General features: G+C 34.0%; 1 non-coding gene across 1 annotated transcript; it reads left to right on the forward strand.

Moving 5' to 3' along the window:
* The first annotated feature begins 1,803 nt into the window (after window positions 1-1,803).
* LOC123818962 lies at window positions 1,804-1,966 on the forward strand. Its single transcript, XR_006785738.1, has one exon. It is a non-coding gene; the product is annotated as a U1 spliceosomal RNA (small nuclear RNA).
* The last annotated feature ends 12,933 nt before the right edge of the window (window positions 1,967-14,899 follow it).

The following is a 14,899-nucleotide window of genomic DNA, read 5'->3' on the forward strand; positions in this document are numbered from 1 at the left end:
AGAAAATGTACATGCAAATTGGTATGTTCCTGTATAATTACTTGATGTTATCTAGAACTTTATTATTTAATTAAATTTTTTATATTTTGTATTTTCTATATGTTATGCCTAATTGATACCTATGTAATTATGATTTAATAGAGTGGGCAAAGCCTTTTCTTCATAGATACATATGTAGCTTTACCTTTGACAACTTCATAGCAAAAAAAAACAAAACAAACAAACCTGGCATAACTTCCTACTTTTACATCAGATTTCTTTTCTCATAGACATTGTCCAGTAGCTCTACATTTATTGTTCATCTACATCATTTATTTATCCTAGAATTATTGCAAAAAGCTTGCACATATATCTGTTTTCACCCTTACTTACAACTCATTTTTCCTCTTTTTCTAATTATCTTCAATAAATATGAATAATCACTTGCAGATTTCAATGTTGAAACCAATATGACTGAAAAATAGATGGAGAAATCAATGATTGTAAATGTATTCTTAGGTTAGAAAATATTATCTTGGGTAAGGGTCACTGGATTATTTCAGTAAAATGAGTTCATTCGAGTTTATGGAACAGGTGAATTATTAAAATAATGATTCCTGCCCTCAGTGAATCAAATACCAAAAGAAAGAAAGAATAAATCTCTCCTTCCATTCATGGGCTTTATATACATGTAGTTAGTCATGTTCTGATTTTATGCCATCTTTGTCCCAGGATGCAATGTTAATTTTGTGTTCTATGAAGTGTGGTGGGAACAGAGAGTGAGATAGTTTAAAGCCTATTAACTAACGGCTGGATAAATTGAAGTAGAAGTAGGTGAGAATCTGCTTATGGTCAGGTATGTGGGTAAGGGAAAAATAGCTAAAGTATATGTTGCAACTTTGGGGGGATGATGATAAAGTTCCAAAGTGGTAGTGCTGGTAGTACATATCTGCAGGTAGAATAAAAACCATTGAGCTATACCCTCTAAGTGAATTGCATGGTATGTGAATTTTGTCACAGTAAATTTCTTTAAGTAAAAAGAACTGGAAGAAAAAAAAGAAGAGAAAAAACTGTGATCTGAGCTATCTGGAAGTGAGTTGGTAGAGTTCATTGCGTGGACACTCGATCACACACATTTTCCTTCTGATGGCACTTTGTATTAAGAAAATTTCATAGCCCTGGCTGGTGTAGCTCAGTGGATTGAGTGCGGGCTGTGAACCAAAGTGTCGCAGGTTCGATTCCCAGTCAGGGTACATGCCTGGGTTGCAGGCCATGACCCCCAGCAACCTCACATTGATGTTTCTCTCTCTCTATCTCCCTCCCTTCCCTCTCTAAAAATAAATAAATAAAATCTTTAAAAAAAGAAAATTTCATGAAAAACAAAACACATATACACTAAGATGTTATGTAAATGTTATTAATATATAATTTCAAAATATATGTTTCACATACTTCATTTATAAATGCTGGAGACTTAACTATAATACTAGATAATTGGTATTCAAATTTGGCTGTATATGAGAATAACTTGAAATCTCGTTAAAAACTCAGATTTCTGGCTCTATATCAGACTTTTTGGAGTAAGAATATGTAGGGCATTTTCAAGAAGATAGCTGTGCTTTTTATTAATATTGTTTGTTATTTTCATTCTATGGCCAGTCAGTCAATAATCCACAGAGTAGCATTTGGTAATCACTGGGATAAATTCTTACCATGGTTTACATCAGGGTAACTATTCAATTTTTAGACAACATAGGTAGAAGGAAAAATAATTCTAAGACATATTTTAAGGAAATGTCACAGTATTTAAAAATATAACATTCCATGTTTACCTGGCAGGGGAGTTACCATGATCACCAAGGTGGTTTTCCCAGGGCGAGGCTGACGCATGGCACTCCAGATGTTATGACCCCAGTGATTTCCCCAAATGTGGGAATCTTGACTGTTCAATTTGTGGTAGTGGGGGACTGCATTCAGCTCTCCTCTGGAAAAAAAAAATATATATAGCATCCCTTAGGAAGTATGGGGAAACTCTAAAGAGTTACACCAATATTTTTTGACATAAAAATAAGTGTTAGATGGCTAAGGTAATATTAAGGATATGATTTCTCTGGACTTTTTGAAACTTCATTGTATACCTGAGAGAATATTACAAGATTGATGGTGGATCAAAATAAATTTGATAGAGACTTTTCATGGATTTCTAGAAAATTGTTTATCAATCTTTGTAACTCCTACAGTTTAGAGTTAGACAAATCCCAGTAAAATTCTTACAAGAATATATATACACTTGTGTTTCAGTTCTCCTTTTCCACACATTAATCTTTTATGTTGAACAAGAAAAAGAATAATGTGAAATATTAGCTTCTTAAATGCATACAGAAATGGAAAGTTACACATTATGTATTCCTTACCATAATGAAGATATAAAATTAATGCTTTAAGAAATCGAAGGAAGTAACAAGTTATCACCTTGAAGAGAAATGAGAGCTATCCCAAGAATACCTGAGGTGTGTAGTGTGTATATACATGTTTGTGTGTGCACACACACACCTATATTGTGTCCAAAAGAAATTTAGTGCATCGCAGTTTGCTTTCACTGATGCAGAGAAGTGTTGTAGACATGTATCATGAAGATATTAATCACTGATGCTACCAAACATATGTACACTGGCTGCTGTCATAAAGATTCACTTTGGCTTGCGTGTCTTTCCATACTCGGTTAGAAAACCTCATGGAGATGAATGCTGACATAGCTGTGATAAATCATTTAGCTACATTGCTAAGAGGAACAGAGTGATATAAATAGCCTTTACAAATACAGCATAACCTCAGGGCTTTTTTGGCAATAAATAAGATTTAAGTAGTATTGTTACAACATAAAATTTTGATTTTTCACTCAAAATCACATTTTCAGGTTTGTTCCATTAAGAGGACTGTGCAAGCAAAAGAAATCAGTCTTTCACGTTACTGGGAAAATTTTGCCTAATATGCTCCTCCCAGATAGTGACTAGTTATTAGAGTAGACACATATCAATTCTGTAACAATTTATAATGAGGGGGAAATTAATCCAGGCTCTATAGACTTTATTAATAACTTCTTACAGCTTAAAATTGAGAACTTGAACCCATTATTGTAATACAACATGAGTAAAATATACTTGGTGCAGAACATTTCAGGATGTTTTATTTATACCTTCATATTATATATCATAACTCTGGCTGATAAATAATTATACTGTAGCCAAGAGCAGTACACACAGGATTCAATTATTACTGGGACAGAGGAAAGGGTCTACAATTGCAGCCAAAGAAAGACAGTATTATTTTTCTAAACATAAGACTTATATCTATAATATTACCCATTGGAGCACTGAAAATTCTTACACTTTGAAAATAATACCTGAGGTTATAGCTAAGAAATACTAGATCCCCATTGGTAAAAATGCATATTGTAGATAACTAAAGTTTCCACAAGGACATTACAAAATATATTTTTAATAGGTCTCATAAAGTATAAAAGTGTTTACACAACAAAAATATGTAGAAATGTGGTCCTGTACAAAACAGAATATTGTTAATATGTTGAAATTCTTCTTTGTATTGATAACCATAGAAAATCCATATACAAATACACATGTACATGTGATCACATGATCATGGGGAGTAGCTAAAGATAAGAAAAATATTAGAAATAGAAACATTACTTAAAAATGAAGCACTCTGCAATGCACAGTGTTCCACAGAGACTGCAGTGAGGAAAGGTAAAGAACAGGGCTGGATATAAGGCATGGACCTGAGGACTGCGGCTTTGCGGCCTGAGTCCGTAGCTGAAAGACCGTGCCTGTGCGGTGCCATCTAGGACAGCCTGCCCACCACCAGGACCACAGTCTGGAAAGAGTTGCTTGTCCACAGCTTGGAAGGGTGGCTCAACACCATGTCACATACACATAATAGGGAGCTTATTCCCTAGAACAATATACAGAGCTTAGTAAGGAAATTCAGTCCAGACTTGTAGAAGCTTGTAAAATCAAGTTTTACAAAACACTTGAAGAAAATCAACTAAATAAGAAGAAAATAAACACTCAAAAAAGAAAAAAAACTTACATGGGACTGTCTGTAGTTAGCAGAGAAGTATGAAAAGATTATAAAATACCTGGCTGGTGTAGCTCAGTGGATTGAGTGCAGACTGCGAATCAATATATTGCAGGTTTGATTCCCAGCCAGGGCATATGCCTGGGTTGTGGGCCACGGCCCTCAGCAACCGCACATTGATGTTTCTCTCTCTCTCTCTTTCTCCCTCCCTTCCCTCTCTAAAATAAATAAATAAGTCTTTAAAAAATTATAAAATAAATAATTCTGTCATCTATGAAGCAATAAGGGTGTGGATTAAAGTAATGAAAAAAAAGGTTTTTTGAAAAAAAAAAACAAAACAAAACAGAAATCCAAGCCAATAACTATTGGAGATAAAAGTTACATTTATTAAAATAATGATGGACTAAGTGAAAAGTAAATTGAGTGAATTAAGAAAAAACTAAAATATCACAAAAATAATATTAATATATAAGGAATAGGATTGAAATTTAGATATATAAAATTTAGCATAGTTCTAAGAAGACACTACAAAAAGAAAATAGGGGGAATAATTGGGAGACACTAATGAAAAACTAATTTCTGAAATACATGAATTCTCAAATTAAAAAGAAAAATTAAAATTGACAAAAGCACTCAGATATAAGATAATAAATCATCTAAGCATCACTAACATCACTAACAAAAGCAATGAAAATGAGAAATCAAACTTTGTTTAAGAAATACATATACATATTTTTTGCCCTGGGTGGTGTGGCTCAGTGGATTGAGCACCAGACTGTGAACCAAAGGGTCACCAATTTGATTCCCAGTCAGGGCACATGCTGGGGTTGTGGGCCAGGTCCCTGGAAGGGGGCACCTGAGAGGCAACCACACACTGATGTTTCTCTCTCTCTTTTTCCCCTCTCCATTCCCCTGTCTTTAAAAATAAATAAATAAAATCTTATTTTTTTAATTTCTGAGAAAATGTACATTTTATATGTTTATGTATGTAGACAGATTGATAAATATAAAGATAAAGGTCTTTGAGTTACTATTTTAAAATGTACATATATATATATATATATATATATATATATATAGTTGTGCATAGAGAGGGTTAAATAAAGGCAAACATTATTCTGAAAAAAATTATGTAAAATTATTGTATGACTTTTGCCTTTTAGAGAAATGTCAGGGACCAAAAGTTTTGCTTTGGGGGATATTGATTTTAAGCTGTTTATTAAAAAAATGTGAGACCCAGAGGAAACTTTATATTTTCTCCTCTTTTCTGCCCAAGACATTCAGACAGAGAAATCTTCTTAAAAAAAGCTGTTACCTTAACTAGTTTGAATTAAGTTTGAAATGTGTTCACCTTAGAGCCAAGTTTGGATTAAATATGGTAAACAGAGGGGCTTCTGGAAGGAGCCTGTTGGCCTAGGATCCCATTGCTCCTGAGTTGACTAACAAGAATTTGGCTGCCATGTCTGTTCTGCTCTTCCTCAACAATCTGTGAATTGCCTGTTGTCACTTTGGAAATCTAAGACATCTTCTCAAAACTTTTTTCCTTTGTCCAAATGCCATATATATCCAATATTACCCCACTATCTTTGGGATTTTCCTGAATATGTGAATTCCCCATGAACATGTATTAAACTTTTATTTTCTCCTGTTAATCTGCCTCTGTTAATTTGATTATTAGTTCAGCTAGAAAAACTTAGAAGGTAGGAGGAAATGCATTTTTGTTTTTTTAGTCCATGCAGTAATGTATTTGTCTAACGGTCACACAGTGTGATAGCCTGCTTCTTTTCTCATTATTTAAGAATAAAGTTGATGAGGTAGTTATAGACCACCCTCTGAAAAATTGTCTCTATTGAATGACTCCTAATGTCCTCTCTTTTCATTTTCAATTTTTTGCCTTCATACCACCTTTAATTACCTGTATTTAGTCATCATTTTGGGGTCTGCTGTATACAAATATCTGTGCACTCATATATTCTATTCCTTTCTATTATTTGCTTAGTTCTAAATAAAATGCATCAAATGCATGGGTTTTTCACAATGAGGTTAAAAAATAAATAACACTTGATAATATAAAATATCATTTAAAAAGTTATAAATTGCATTCCTATTTATTCCATTCTTTTATTCATACATGTTTTTCAGAGTTTTCCATTTTTGTTCTCTTCATTTCATGTCAGTTTGAAGTGAGGTTGAACCAAATATTACATGGTTTCTGAAATGCCTGGTACAATTTTGGGTTAGTTAACTAAGACCCCTGCTAAACCCACTAAAATACAGTGGTTTAGAAAAATCAACATTTCTCTGTCATTTAAAAGTGCTGAGGAAGTCCTCTGTAATTGGACGATCAAGGATTCTTGTTTCTTCCTTGTTGTTCTACCTACTATCTGGCATTAATCTTATTTTCAAAAGAAAAAGCTAGCAAAGATTGCAGACACATAAGCTTTCCAGATAACACAAAAGAAAAAAAGAAGGTATAAAAGATAATCAATTGACTCTTAAGCAAGTTAGTGTATATTAAACCTACCACTGCTGTTCATACAGCAAATTTAGACACACAAATAATTAATAATCAAAACAGCAAATGAAAAAGCTATTGTCCAGCAAGCGGTTCGTGAACCCATGAGTCCATGGAAAGAATAGAACGGGTTTTAATGGAACAGTTATTACTTTTGTCACAAATCTCTATGGGATCATAAAAGAAATTTTAATGTTCTCAAAGTTCTGCTTTTGCAGAGACCATTATTCCTTCCTTCTATCAGAAACATTTAGAGTATTACATGATCACATTTCCAAAGATCTTTTCTTCTGGGAAACAAACAGTCATTCCAACTATACTTTATAATTCAATTAATATTAGGACTAAACTATGAAACAAAGCCTCTAAATTTATGTTTGTTTGGATTTTTTCTAATACTATTTGAATATAAAACTAACAAGGCAAATATTGTACAATGTCTCCAAACCTACAGCCTCTTTGCAAAAACAAGAAAGAAGAAACAGAAAGAAAGAGAGAGAGAGAGAGAGAGAGAGAGAGAGAGAGGAAGGAAGGAAGGAAGGAAGAAGAAAGGAAGGAAGGAAGGAAGGAAGGAAGGAAGGAAGGAAGGAAGGAAGGAAGGGAGGGAGGGAGGGAGGAAGGAAGGGAGGGAGGAAGGGAGGAAGGAAGGAGGGAGGAAAGAAAGAAAGAGAGAGAGAGAAAGAAAGAAAGAAAGAAAGAAAGAAAGAAAGAAAGAAAGAAAGAAAGAAAGAAAGAAAGAAAGAAAGAAAGAAAGAAAGAAAGAAAGAAAGAAGGAAAGAAAAGAGAAAGGGAGGGAGGAAGAAGGAAAAAGAGTGCTCTCTCCTGTGAAAGTAGCTTCTCCATTTTTTCCTGGCTTTAACCATAAATGCTGTTAAATGACATTCTGGGGTTTTGAGTTCAGAATGAGGAGCAGCAGCATCCTTTTCCTGCCTCTGAGCTATCCCTTTAAGACCCCCAGGCCCTGCTAGAAAGAAAGAGGCCACAGTGAAAAGCATCAAGCCTCCAGACTTGAGAAGAGAGAAGCAATTTGGATGTTTCAGTTCCCACCATAAAGAGACAACATTGTTGGGAGACCCCAAATGAGGCTAACAGAGTAAACACTTAGGTACTGCCCAGCCAGCCTGGAGAATCAAGAGAAAGAATAAGATGATCTTGTCCAAAACAACTCAGTTTTCAGGAGTTTTGGTATGCAGCAATGTGCAGCAATAGAGAACCAAAAAATAAATTGGCACATTGGCATAAAATAAAAATAAAGAACAACTCAGTGGTTTTCAAATTGAGTTTATATCCTAAAGATATTGAATTTCTGCAATCATGATGACAGCACATTAGCACAGAGTTTGCAGTGTATTCTTGCAGCAAATAAAGCTGCTGTAATTTGCCATTTCATTGACACAGGTGTACCATCACAAAGGAAGGGAATAATAGTCTTTCTTTGCAATTCAGTTGAAACAATTGGTATATTCTCATTAGGGTCAGCTCATTACTGAAAGATAAAGATTAAATGGAAGAATTTAGAACACGAACTTAGAGACAAGAATCACTGGCTTATAAAGTCAGAGTAGAAGAGCAAATTTCTTATTTTACAAAATTCTCTGTACCTGAGTTATAAGCTGAGCTTTTTAATAAGTTAGATATAAAAGAAAGGTAATGATTAGAAACAACTTAGAAATTTTGCTGTCACCTCCAAAACAATAAGAATTACAGTGATTCCATCTGTCATTGCAAAAGCATAACAAATAAGAAAATAAACCAGTATCCAAAATAAATGACTACTCAATAAGGATAAATTGTTACCTACACATGCAGGAAGGTAATCCAATGTAATCAACTATTATCCAGGGGGCTAGCTGTCTCCCCTTAGGAAAGTTGTAGTAGAGAATCAATACAAGCATCTCTATTACAGATAAGATAGAAACTCTTAACTCTTTATTTTTAAATTTAGACCCTCACTTGTTGCTACTTCCAACTGATTAACAAGTCCTCTTTTACAGAATATGTATGCTGTGCCACAATCAATTCAAGAATTGCTGTTTTGTGAGTGCTCTCATCCACAGGAAAACTTCAGGTTCTGTTCTAAGTTTTGATTAGCATTTGTGTGGCCTTTCTATTTATTACAAGGATATTGAGGAGTGTTTATATGGTAGTATGTAATTTAACTTTACAATAAAACTATTCTGTAATTTTTCATGCTACTCAATAGGATTGCAAGTATGGTCTAAAACCTGTTACCATTAGCATTTAGCTCTAAAAATGAGGATTTTTTCTTGAAGTATAACCATAACAAAATATGAGCATACATTTGAAACCAAGGTTAGATAAAAATATCAAATTCTATCTCTGATTTACAATCCCATGCTTACCAAAGGTGATTATTGTATTAATGTAATATAAACATCACAATTCTGAATTTATAAAATAGAACTATAAAATACCATGCATGTTGGGAAATAATTCTCCATGAATATCATATATATGTATTTCAGATCCTCTGAGCAAAGTCATTTATGGCCAAGTTAAGAACATTTGTGCCCTGGTTGGTGTGGCTCAGTGGATTGAGTGCCAGCCTGCAAACCAAAGGGTCACTGGTTTGATTCCAAGTCAGAGCACATGCCTGGGTTTCAGGCCAGGTCCTCAGTAGGGGGTGTGTGAGAGGTAATCACACATTGATGCTTCTCTCTCTCTCTCCTTCCCCCTCCCTTCCCCTCTCTTTAAAAATAAATAAATAAATAATCTTAAAAAAAAAAGGATGTGTAAAGAGACACTCCATAGTATAGGCATCATCCTCCTCAAAGACATTAAGGTCATAAAGATAAAGAACTTAATTTCCCTTTAAAAAAGATGTGCTTCCATTGATAAGCATCATAAAGATAAGGAAATAAACAAAGCAAAATAAAGATAAGACAAAAAAAGATAAAGTTTTTCTTTCTCCCTTTCTCTTTCCAGGGCAGAGATGGGCAGAAATTCAGCATCCCTAAATAACATTGAGTTTGCTTTATTTTGGTATTCCTCACCTGTGATGTGTCCACAGCATAGAGATAACCTCTTTTTAGTCCTCAGGAAATGCCCTGTGAGTATTGGTGTTTAGAGAATCAGAGACTCATTCTGACACAGCAATACCCTTTTCACTTAAGTTGTGAGGGATTCTATGTTGTCTTATTTTAAAAATATACATTCTACTAGAGGATGGTTTTAAAGCCTCAGTACACTGATATTATCTTCATCTCATCCATTGCATAATCCTTTTCAAGTAAATGGGTATGGTCAAATGATACAGATGTTCCAGAAGAACTCCAGTGACAGAAATACTTAGCCTTTTTATATCTGCCTCTTTGGTTTTTGTTCTAAATATTGTTTCCTTTATAAATAAATAAAATATTGGGTTGGCCAAAAAGTTCATTTGATGGCTCTAGTAGCGCTTAGTTGTCTTTAACTTAACTCAAAACAATTTTGTTAGATTGTACTGTGACAGCTGTCCTATCAGTGTGCATTAAAAAAAACTTACCAAAAATGGTGAATTTTGTATAACTATTTTAATATTAAAGATAGAAGAAAATAGTTGACATTTTTGGCATGTTACCCTTTATTATTTCAAGAAAGGTAAAAACACAACTGAAACACACACACATGAGAAGATTTCTGTGGTGACTGATCAAACATGTCAAAAATGGTTTGCAAAGTTTCATGCTAGAGACTTCTTGCTGGATCATGCTCCACAGTTGGGTAGACCAGTTTAAGCTGATAGCAATCAAATCAAGACACTAATTGAGGACAATCAATGTTTTTCCATGTGCGAGAGAGCCAACATAGTCAAAATATCCAAATCAATAAAGTTACTGGTGAAAATTTAAAAAATGTGACTTTCATTTTACATTAAAAACTAAGCTGACCTTTTGGCCAACCCAATAATTTCTTATTGAAGAGCATTCCCTTGCAACCTTTTGAGATACATACAGGCTAAAATTCTGCAGATCCTGCAATTATCCTTTAGAGTTTATCTTTGGTAAAAAAGAGCAGGTATTTCTCTCATTTCCCCTTGTCTATTTTTTCCAGCTTTAAAAAATATATGTTGAACATATGATAAAACCCACACATTTTAAAAACATATTTTGATGTCTTTGGTAGTTGTATACAGTTGTATAGTGACAACCAAAATCATGTTTCATTTCCATAGAATGTACTTTGGTGGTCCTGTATAGTCGATCTATTCCATTGTATCCTGGCCCGGAAAAGTCACAGGTCTATTTTCTAACACTATGATTTTGATTTTTCTAGTTTAGTTTGCTATTTTTCACTTAGCAAAGTAGTTGGAAATTCATCCATAATATTTTTTGTGTTAATATTTTACTTCTTCACTTACTTTGTTGTATTTTATCATATGCCAATATGAAAATATGCTTACTCATTCACTAGTTGGTGGACGTTCAGGTTGCTTCCTAGTTTTAAGTGTTATGAACAATATTTCTAATGCAGTATTCTTTGAATACATGTTTGCTTTCTCTATGGTAAAATATCTAGCAGTGGGATTGCTGAGTAATACATTAAGAGTATGTTTAACTTTAAAATATACTGTCATGGTTTTCCAAAGTAGCTGTTCCTAATTTTCTAGGTATTAAAACTTATTTAATTTTTTTTAAAAAATCCTTAAGTTTAGGTCACCTTAGATTTATAGAAAAATTGGAAAGATAATAAAGATTGTTCTTATATTAAATATTTTTTAGAAATGTATTTGATTTTCTCTTTATCAGTTTAGATAAGTTTCTTTGCATTTATGTCCATGAAGTGTGTGTGTCTTTTCTAGGATCACACTTTAGACCCTTAAGTTGTACAATCTATTTACTGTCCCTATTGTACTGACACCAAATTCAGGCTCAGCTACCTGCAGCTTCAAAAACTAACACTCAAAGCCAATACTTGAAAGACAGGCGCTGATGTAAGGAAAGATGGGTTATTCAAGTGCGTGGCAGCCCAAGAAGATGGCGGACTCCTATTCTAAAGACCAACTTAACGCCTCAGTGCAGACAGGTTTTTATCAGGAGGGAGAGGAAAAGAAACAGAACAAAGAAGTCAGGGGTGGGCAAATGAAAGTTTTCTAGCTCAGTCTATTTCAATAATTGTCTCAAAAGTGATCATGAGGAGATCTGGTTTACATGGTTGAAAGTCAGAAAGTCTGGAGCTGGAATGTCCTGTTGCTAAACTCAGTTTCTTTGAAGTTAGTCTCTGGAACTCTTACACAAATATGCTATTTATCTACAGGTTACATATTAGTTAACAATTCATCTTTAAAAACACTTTTAAGAGAAACAATATGAAAAGAATGGAGGAGTGTGCTATAGTACCACTTTATATAAAATGTGGAAATTTTGCAATTAGGTAAGTTATAATCACTCTAATTCTGTATAATATAGGTGAAAAATATTTTTCTGTGCATAAGTATACATATTTCTATATAACTGTGTAATAATATCTATAATACAGTATTATAAGTCTTACCTTTAGTAGTAAATGAAGTATAGAGGACAATTTTAAAAATAATATAGTGTTGAGGTTTTTTGGCACGAATTCAAAGAGTAACCATTTATCATGCACAGGTTCCTTTCTGTAGTTCTGTCTAGAATCAACTCCATTAAGATTACATGATATCTTTTTTTAAACATTTCATGTAGTGGAAATTAAAAATTTCCGGTGAAAAATTCTCTTAATTATATTTTAATTTTAAGATGTCTTAATTTTTGAAAGATTTTTACATGGTGTTGAATTCAGGATTGATTCTCTTTAAAAATGTTTTATTGTATTTCAGCCTTTTAAATTTCTGGTGAGAAGTTAGCCATTGACTGAACCGTTGCCCCACTCTGTGTAATGTCTCATTTTTGTCTTTCAAGGTTTGTTCTTAGGCTTTCAGTTCTGATACGAGTGTTGCTTCTTTGTTTCATTTTGTTTTTGTTTTTGTTTTTGTTTTTTAGTTTTTATCATTTGAATATCTCATAGTTGTCAATTTTTGCCTTTTATCAAATTTATATTACTTTATGGCCATTATTTATTCAAATAGTTTTTTTTCCTTCCTCCCTTCTTTTTCTTTTCTCTTTCTTTCATCTTCTTTCTTCTTTCTTCTCCTTCTTCTTCTCTTTCTCCTCTAAATGTACAGTTGCTATACCATTAACTATTATCTAACACTTTCTTAGTTATGTTCACTTCCATTTTATTTTTGTCTGTACATTACATAAGTTTCACTGGTCAACCCAATTATTAATTTTATTTCACATAAGTTTTAGTCTTGCAATTATTCACTTGACTTTTTCAAGAATTACTTCCATTTTTCTACTGAAGTTTTATTTTTTTCCCACTGAGAGTGTATCATTTTGCAATTTCAAGTAGTTTTAGTAAGTGTTTTAAAATCCTTTCTTAGACCTGGCTGGTGTGGCTCAGGGGATTGAGTAACAACAGCCTGTGAGTCAGAAGAGTCACTGGTTGGGTTTCTAGTCAGCGCAAATGCCTGGGTTGCAGGTCAGGTCCCCAGTAGGGGGCATGTGAGAGGCAACCACACATTGATGTTTCTCTCCCTCTCTTTCTCCCTCCCTTCACCTCTGTCTAAAAATAAATAAATAAAATCTTTAAAAAATAAAATAAAATCCTTTTCTAATAACTTTAATATCTGAATTAACACCAGGCTGATCTTAGTTGATACAAACTTAACTGTTGTTTCATTTTCCATAGTTTCAGTTACTCACTGTCAACCAAGGGATGGCAAATGTTAAGTAGAAACTTCCAGAAATAAACAATTTTTGTTTTAAATTCTGTAATGTTCTGAAATGCATGATGAAATCTGACATTATCCTGCTCCAATACTCAAGACATGAATCATCTCCAGTGTCTCCAGGCTACATAGGCTCTACACTTGTTAGTCACTTAGCAGTCATCTTGAGGTATCAGAGTGTTTGTGTTCAAGTAACCCTTATTTTGATTAAGAATGCACTCAAAGCACAAGGCTGGTGATGCTGGAAATTCAGATATGCCAAAAAAAAAGAAATAAAGTGCTTCCTTTAAGTGAGAAGGTGAGTATTATACAGTAAGATATTTTGAGAGAAAGGCTACATTCACATAACCTTTATTGCAGTATATTTTTATGAGTTTCCTATTTTATTAGTTATTGTTATTAATCCCTTATGTGCCTAATTTATAAGTTAAATGTGTATATATATAAATGTATAGTTTTTAAAAAATTATTGTTTCTTCATTCTGTTTTAGTTGAATGTTTATTTTTTCCTTCTGCTCCAAATCATTGATTTGAGACCCAATTTTCTTCCCTTCACTATTGGTTCCCTATATGTGTTTCTTTATTTCATTCTGTGCAGCCTTCACTTTTTCCTATATTTTGCAACTATATTCAACCATTTCTGTGAACATCCTGATCACCAGTGTTTTGAACTCTGCATCTGATAAGTTGCCTATCTCTTCATCACTTAGTTCTTTTTTTGGAGTTTTGATCTGTTCTTTCATTTGGGCCATATTCCTTTGTCTCTGTGCACCTGTTATTTTGTAAGCTGCAGAGCCTTAGATATTAGTTAGGGCAGGGTAACCCACTTCACTGCATTATGGCACTTTAGGTGAGGGAGGGACCAAGGAGGGGTAAAAAAAAACACAATGTCAATTGATTGACCCTCAGATGTGTTTCATTCACTTCCCCCACTATCCACAAGCAAATTGGCCTTCTCTGGTGATGATTACCAGGTAGATGGGTTTCTGTACATTCTAGGACCTTTTGGGTCTCTTCAATGAACTCTCCTGTGAGGCTGGGAATTTTGTCCACCACCGCAACTCTATAGATTTTTACAGCCAGAGATTTTGAGGCTTTCTTTTCCTGCACTGAAACACTGGGTTGCACAGTCTGTCTCACGCCTCAGTTGTTCCTCCCTATTTATCTGCACACAAATGTGGGACCACCTGGTTCTCCAACTGCTGCCTTGCCATGCCATCCTCAGTCTGAACTGCCTCTACCACTTAGGGACAACTCAGGGACAAGTTCAAACATTTCAACACCAGAACCATGGGGTGCCAGAAGGAGAAGAGGAAGAGCAAGAAATTAAAAACTTATTTTAAAACACAGTGAAGGAGAACTTCCCTAATATGGCAAAGGAAATAGACTTCTAGGGAGTCTAGGAAGCTCAGAGAGTCCTGAAGAAGTTGGACCCAAGGAAGTACACACCAAAGCACATCATAATTACATTACCTAAGACTAAAGATAAGGAGAGAAACTTAACAGCAGCAAGAGAAAAGGAGATAAGTTATCTACAATGGAGTTCCCATAAAACT

Source organism: Phyllostomus hastatus, unplaced genomic scaffold (assembly GCF_019186645.2).
Source record: "Phyllostomus hastatus isolate PE091 unplaced genomic scaffold, TTU_PhHast_1.1 phas_contig_29, whole genome shotgun sequence".
NCBI classification, from domain to species: Eukaryota; Metazoa; Chordata; class Mammalia; order Chiroptera; family Phyllostomidae; genus Phyllostomus; species Phyllostomus hastatus.